General features: G+C 54.9%; 1 long non-coding RNA gene across 1 annotated transcript; it reads right to left on the reverse strand.

Annotated features, from left to right (window-relative positions):
• Positions 1–5,454: 5,454 nt before the first annotated feature.
• On the reverse strand, positions 5,455–6,941 carry LOC142574323 (uncharacterized). Its single transcript, XR_012826497.1, has 2 exons — positions 6,785–6,941; positions 5,455–5,582 (listed from the first exon to the last, which is right to left on the reverse strand). It is a non-coding gene; the product is annotated as an uncharacterized LOC142574323 (long non-coding RNA).
• Between the last annotated feature and the right edge of the window lie 524 nt (positions 6,942–7,465).

The raw sequence follows: 7,465 nt of genomic DNA on the forward strand, positions 1-7,465 counted from the left end.
ACTTAAAATCTAGTGACTGTTGGTTTCGAATTTATGAGTTAGATTGTCAATTTTTTATTAAAAATTGGCAAAAATCGAAAATTTTCAAAAAGCGAAACTATCAAGTTTACAACTCTGTAACTTAACCACTAAAAATGATAATACAATTCTGTGAATTGCATCTAATAGTACATCTAAAGCGGACAAAATTGATATGTTACACATGAATATAAAAAAATTTAATAATAGAGAAATACAACTTTTGCAAGACCGTTGTAACCAACGTAACAAATTCACGTAAGATGTAAAATGACGTATTGAATTTGTCCGCGTTGATCTAATGGATGCCGTTTACAGAACCGCGATATCGGTTCTTGATGCAGAGCTATGAATTTATAAACTTCGTGCTTCTATTTTTTTCAAACGGTCAAATATTTGAAAATCGTTTTAAGAAAATTCAAGCCCTAAATCGAAATTCCGCTTCCAACAGTCACTAGAATTTAACTTTCTCTTTCAAGTGCGACAAATTTCATCAAAATCGGTCCAGGGGTTATCTCAGAAAAACGTTTTTGCGTTTTACATGTATTTGAATAGGCCGCGTCGGAGTTGGGCCCGAGCTAAAGCTTCCTCTTAAGAGGAAGCTTTAGCTCAAGTGCTCCTATCTAAATACATGTAAAAGGAGAATTCGTTTTTCTCGGCAACCACTGCACCAAATTTGACGAGGTTTGTTGCATTTAAAAGACAAACTTAATATCTAGTGACTGTTGGTTTTGAATTTTTGAGTTAGATCGTCAATTTTTTATTAAAAATTGGCAAAAATCAAAAATTTTCAAAAAACGAAACTATCAAGTTTACAACTCTGTAACTTAACCACTATGAATGATAATACAATTCTGTGAATTGCATCTAATAGTATATCTAAAGCGGACAAAATTGATATGTTACACATTAATATAATAAAATTTAATCATAGAGAAATACAACTTTTGCAAAACCGTTGTAACCAACGTAACAAATTCACGTAAGATGTAAAATGACATATTGAATTTGTCCGCTTTGAATGTTCTAATGGATGCCGCTTACAGAACCGCGATATCGGTTCTTGATGCAGAGCTATGAATTTATAAACTTCGTGCTTCTATTTTTTTCAAACGGTCAAATATTTGAAAATCGTTTTAATAAAATTCAAGCCCTAAATCGAAATTCCGCTTCCAACAGTCACTAGAATTTAACTTTCTCTTTCAAATGCGACAAATTTCATCAAAATCGGTCCAGGGGTTATCTCATAAAAACGTTTTTGCGTTTTACATGTATTTGAATAGGCCGCGTCGGAGTTGGGCCCGAGCTAAAGCTTCCTCTTAAGAAACTCCCATAGACGGTGGCGCCAGATTACCCTCTAGGTGTTATAGTGAGAAACTCTATGCGGGAGAGAGTGCAGCCGGCTGATCAGCTGCTGGCCGTGCCGCGAGCGATGCAAGCGCTCCACGTGGTTGAGCGCCCGCCCCTCGGCACGGAGAGAGATGGGCGTCTCCCCCGCCTCGGCGAGAGTGGCGCCGCTCTGTGAAGACCGTGGGAGGCACAGGAACTGGCGTACGACGGCTCGGTGATCCGCGTCCGTCACCTTCCATTGCGTCGGCTGCAGGTCCGCCAGGGGCAGCGCGTATAGGATCCGCGCCGAGGCCACGGAATTGTAGAGGCGCAGCGCGAGGGTCGGCGAGCAGCCTTGGCCACGAGCGAGTAGGGAGCGCGCGGCGCCCGCCACCTGCGCGGCACCTTTCCGCAAGTCAGCCACTGCAGAACACCAGTTCAGCCGTCGGTCGATCACAAGGCCAAGGTAACGTACACGCTTCTCCCACGGAAGCAGCACTCCATGGAGGGTGAAGCCCGGCGTGTTGCACTGCCCCTCGTACTTTGGGTGTACGATGAGCGCCTTGGTCTTGGATGCCGAGAGGGTGAGGCCGATGCCGCTGATGTAAGCATCGACCCCATCCAGCGCGCGCTGCACACACGCACGCACCGCATAGCCGACGCTGGTGGGGCCGCTCGCAAACAACGCGATATCGTCCGCGTACACTGCGACGCGAACCTCATGCGCGGGGAGCTGGGGAATGTAGTCGGGGATGCGTGCCAGCGCGAGGTTGAACAGGAATGGGCTAAGCACACTGCCCTGCGGCACTCCTGTCACAACCGCACGCGGTCGACTGTACGCTCCCCCCACGCGCACCCGCATCGTCCGGCCGCCGAGAAACGCCGCAACGTAACTCCGCATTCGTCCGCACACTCCCAGCGCATCGAGTGCGTCCATGATGGTGGCGTGTGGCAGCCGGTCGAAGGCACTCTCAACGTCAAGGAGGATGAGGTAGCCTGCCTCGCCCCGGCGCTTCGCTGTCTCCAGCGTCGCGATGACGTCGGCCAGGCAGTCCGCAGTGGCCCGGAGTCGCCGGAAGCCGCTCTGCTCCGCCGCAAAGGTGTCGAGCGCCGCCGCAATCCACTCGAGCCGCCGCAGCGCCATGGCCTCGAGGACCTTGCCAGCCGCGGAGGTGAGCGAAACGGGCCGGTACGAAGCAGGGTTGTTGGCTGCCTTGCCAGCCTTGAGAAGCGGGACGACCACCGCCTCGTTCCACTCGTCCGGGATGCTGCCGGTCCGCCATACTCCGTTGAAGTCGTCGAGCAGCAGCAGGAGCTGTTCGCCGTCCAGGTTCCGAAGCATCTGATACGTGACGCCATCGGAACCCGGAGCTGAACGGCGCTTCCGCGACGCGAGCACTGTGCGAAGCTCACTGAGAGTGAAGTCAGTCTCGCACAGTGCCCTGATGTCCTCGAGGATCCCGGCCGTTGGGAAATACCGCTCCGGCGCAAGCAGCTCGCGCCTTGGATGCGGTTGCGGCTGCAGCACGTACGGCGCTGGTGCACGGATGGTGGGAGGCGGGCAGAAAGTCTCTGCGAGCAGCTCGGCCAGCTGCCCGTTGGTGATGCCGCGCGCCACGGCGATGGAGAGGGCGGGGCAGCGCGGCACGCGGGGCCGCAGGATCGCTCCCAGGATTCGCCACGGGCTTGATCGCACACTCGCCCGTTCCAGCGACGAGCAGAGGCTGGACCAGCTGGCGTTGCGGCGCTGCTTCGCGTGGCGACGGCATACCGCGTCGAGCCGGTTGTATAGCGTCCAATGCTCGCGTTTACCCGAGCGCAGCGCGGATGTTCAACTGTTTCATGTCGGGAACGGGCGTCCCGGCCGGCACAACACAGCGAGTCGACGCGGCTCGCGCGCACCGCGCGATGTGTTCGAAAAAGAGGCCGCCCTCAGAGACTGGCACTGTAGCACACAGTTCCCGGAATCGCGGCCAATTCACAACACTGCGCGCGTCGGTAGGAGGGCGGCGTGGCGGGGCTCGAGGTGGATTGGGTAGTGGTCGGACCCTCGCATGTCGGGGCTGCGGCGCCAGGTGTAATGGCAGCGCTCCGACACTAGCGAGAGGTCCAACACACTTCCCTCGGAACCACGACGGGTGAAAGTAACGCAGCCCGTGTTGGCTACGAGCAGAGCCGCCCGCTGGATGGCGTCAAGCAGGTCGCGGCAGCTACTGTCCGTGTGGCTTGAACCCCACGCGGTGTTGTGGGAATTAAAATCCCCGCACACAACGAGATCACCGCGCACCCGTTGCGACAGCCGGACGATCAGCTCCTTGTCCCAGCGGCCGCCGCAGCACGCGTAAACACTCGCGACGCACGTGTCGGTTGTTCCGATTCGCACGGTCACCGCCACGCACTCGACGCCCGTGCACGGCAAATCGTCCACACTCGCCACGGCTTGAGGGAGCTCAGAGCGTACATAAAGTGACGCGCGAGATCGCCCAGCCGGATGAGCAGAATCGGTACACGGAATGGCCGTGCATGACGCCTGCTCGCAGCTAGCAGCACTGTGGTAGCTGACGAAGCCTCGCAGATTGAGCTCTCCCGGGCGAACGTGGGTTTCTTGCAAAGCAAGCACGTCGCATCCGTCCGAAAGAGCCCCATCCGCCAGCTCTGGGTGACGGCGGCGCATCGAACGAACGTTCCATTGAACGATGCGCGGCCGTTGCTCCACTGGTCTGCTAGCCATGCTGGATCAGAGCGTCATGCATTTCCAGTGCTGCCACACACATGTGACGCGCTGGGGAGTCGGCAGGTACCGATTCCAGAAGTGCACGCAATGCCGACGCGAGCGTCGTTATAACGAGGTCACGTGCATCGGGTGTTGTCGCGCTGCGGGGTTGGGCAAGGCTGCTCTCGGCGACTGGCTGCGGCGCCTGCGATGTTCGTGGCTCGGTGGCGCGTTGTCCGGTAGTGGCGGCCGGCTGCTGGTTCCGTGCTGCAGGGGCACTGCTCCTCGCGAGAACCAAGGCTTGTCGGCGCGTGATGCGCGGAACGGTTCTCGCGAGTATGCTCGCCACCCGCCGCTCGAGCTGCCAGTTCGGGCAGCGTCGCTCTGTTGACTCGTGCGGGCCCCGGCAGTTAATGCAGCGGGTCCGCTTTGAAGTGCACGCGCTCGTCGCGTGCGACCCCGCGCAATGAAGACAACGAGGGTCGCGTGAGCAAGTTGCCGTGGCGTGCCCGAAGAGCCCGCATCGACCGCACTGCAACGGCCGTGGCAGCTGCGGACGTACGACGCGGCGCTGTCGGAAGAGGTGTACTTCCTCCGGGACGTCTCTGCCAGCGAAGCGGAGGGTTGCCACATCGCCGCTCCTGGTGACGGCGAGAACGGGCACCCGCGACTCGAGCCCCTCAAGTATGGAAGGCCCATCGATCGCCGGGTCCACGTTGAAGAGTGTGCCCGTGCAGGAGTCGGCGATGAGTGCCTTCGCCTTGACAGGCACGTCGCATATCACCCGGACGGCGAGTAGTGCGGAGAGGTCCGCGCCGGGCAGCGCGTCGACGGCTACGACATTCCGCCGAAGGTTCGGCCGCACTCGATGGGTGCCTGGAACACCGGCAAGAAAAGCGGCAATCGCGTCGCGCGATGCCGTAAGAAAGTGGGCCTTTCTTGCCAGTGGTCTGTAGAGGACAGTTTCCCGTCCCTCAGCGGCCGGTGCGGTGTCATCTGCTGTCGCAGGGGCGCTTGATCGTACGCCACCGGTAGCGACGGTGGTGATCGTCACCGAGCGCATGTTGCGGCGCTTACGCCATAGAGAAAGAAATTTCAACAAGCGCGGACACTCCCATAGAGCCCAGCGGCCGAATTGACTGTAGCACACCAAGCGGATGTTGTTGACTCCTTCCGGTTTCGGGCGCGCGCGTTTTGACCACCACTTGGTACACGCCGCGCCGGCTCCGCTGCTCGGCGCGGCATTCATTTTTTCTTTCTTTTCGCTTCTGCTGAGCCTCGCGTGGCCTTGGCGTGGAATCGTTTCATTATTAAGTAGAAATGATTCCGATTGACCTTTACAAGACTGCACCGAATCTGTCAGGTGCAATTTCATAAAGAAAACGAAAGACGCCTTCTGAAATGATGAAATATTTATTTTGCTCTATATAAATGCTCGTTCCGGGCTTCTGCATTCATCCAAAGTTGTGGCACCAGGTAAGCAGCAGTCGTTGCCGTACGATGCTCCACCGGATGCCATCAGCTGAAAGAAAGTACATTACAAGCATGTATCATTTTGGTATATTGACCTAACAGGAGTATTTCGCGTAGAGGCGAAACGTGCGTAAGTGGTGAATGAGCGGCATTACAGATAAATTCACTTTTACGTATATTTCGCACAAAAGACTCCTCCCAAACAATGCTACAAAATTTTCAAGCAGCCCTCCTTTCCCGGGCATTATTTCCTGCACTTCAAGTGCACAAATACACGGGTGACTGCGCGTTTCCAAAGCAACTTGGCCTCAGTCGACACGATGGTACGCCAAGTACACAAAGGTGGCTACAACACAGGCTCAGCCAGACCATGTTACACGCTCGCAGAATGCCTTCTAATCGCACTGAAGTCAGACTCGTGGGTGCATAGCCTGTTTTCAGTCGCTCAGAATACATAAATGTCATGTTCTTGAGCTCCTCCTCGTTATCTTTTACGCGTCCTGCCGGCGCATGCAACACTCCCGTGTTATCACTCTCGGCAATCGCTCGTCGCGTTTTCGAGAAGCGTGAGTACCGAAATAAGGTATATGTTGTTGCAGGGCTATAAAATGCGTCACAAACTTGTACCACTAAAATTCAGTACACGCAAAACCAACTCGCTATGGCCGGCTTGCTTTTTTGCTAACACCTTCACAACCCCAGACGCGGCGAGCAAGCCTCAAGATATCCTAAAGAGTTACCAAATAAATTACAATACTTTTTCGGGTCAGAGAATGCGTAACGAACTTCTACCAGTAAGATTCAGTACACGCGAAACTGCGGCACACAGCCGAGCTGCTTTTCGCTAACTGCGTCAATAAGCCGGGCGCGGCAACCGTGCTTCTAAATTACCCCAAATATAACGACGTTAGTTACAATAATGTTGGGGGCCACAGAATGCGCGAAAACTTGTCTGTCTTAGGCGCTACGACGTAGTACACGCATGTACACGCGCAAATGCGTCACACGGCCGAGCCGGTTTTCGCTTACTGCGTCAATAAGCCGGGTGCGGCAAGCGTGCTCCAAAACTACCGAAATAAGTTACAGTAATGTTGGCGCTCATAGAAAGCGTCGCAAACATCTCCCAGGACGAGGCATTAACTCAAATTAACTGCGCCAGGACGGCGGAGCTGTTTTTCGCTAACTGCGCCACTCGAACTAAGCCTAAATGTGCTTAAAATGCGCCGCACACTGTCAAACACAATTTCTCACCTTGCCGTAGTCCGGTAGTGCAGTGGTGCCGTGTCGAAATGCAGACGATACGCAAGAAAAGCATAGCGAAGGCCGGGAGCCCAAAAACATGGGCTATATCCAAAACAGACGGGTCGGCGAGCACGCGAGCTTCGTACGTACGACCAGCCTCGCTCAGTCCTGCGGCTTGTCTGGCGCATGACGTATGCACGCGCGTCTGGCGTGCCGCTAGCTTGTTGCTAGGCAACGAAACAAAAAGTTGCAAAGTATAAGTTCATTTACACGCAAAACTTTTTCACTTTTAGTGGGAAGGAATAAAAAAAATAAAACGTTGTCTGGAAGTTTATTTCACATTCTTTTTTTTCTGATGCTCGCGTTAACTGACGGTTGTTGTTGAAACTAGGCGTGACGTGTTTCCTGTTGCCAGTTTTTGAAGAGTGTCCCCTCTTGTTGAATTTCTTTACGCCGGCTGTGTTGTTTTTTCTTGCCAGCTGCTTCGCGCCGGGGTGAGGAGGCTCCACGGGTGGCGGCTGCTTCGCGCCGGGGCGAGGAGGCTCCGCGGGTGGAGGCGGGGCTTCGCTTCGCGTGTCCGTGACGTCATTTGGCGGCGCATGCGCTGTGGGGCAGCTCTCGGGAGCGTCGCTCGCGACCGCGTTTGTGCTCGCCTCGGCGAGGGGACCGCGGGTACCGTGGGTCCTGCGG

This window comes from Dermacentor variabilis, chromosome 3 (assembly GCF_050947875.1).
Source record: "Dermacentor variabilis isolate Ectoservices chromosome 3, ASM5094787v1, whole genome shotgun sequence".
Taxonomy (NCBI): Eukaryota; Metazoa; Arthropoda; class Arachnida; order Ixodida; family Ixodidae; genus Dermacentor; species Dermacentor variabilis.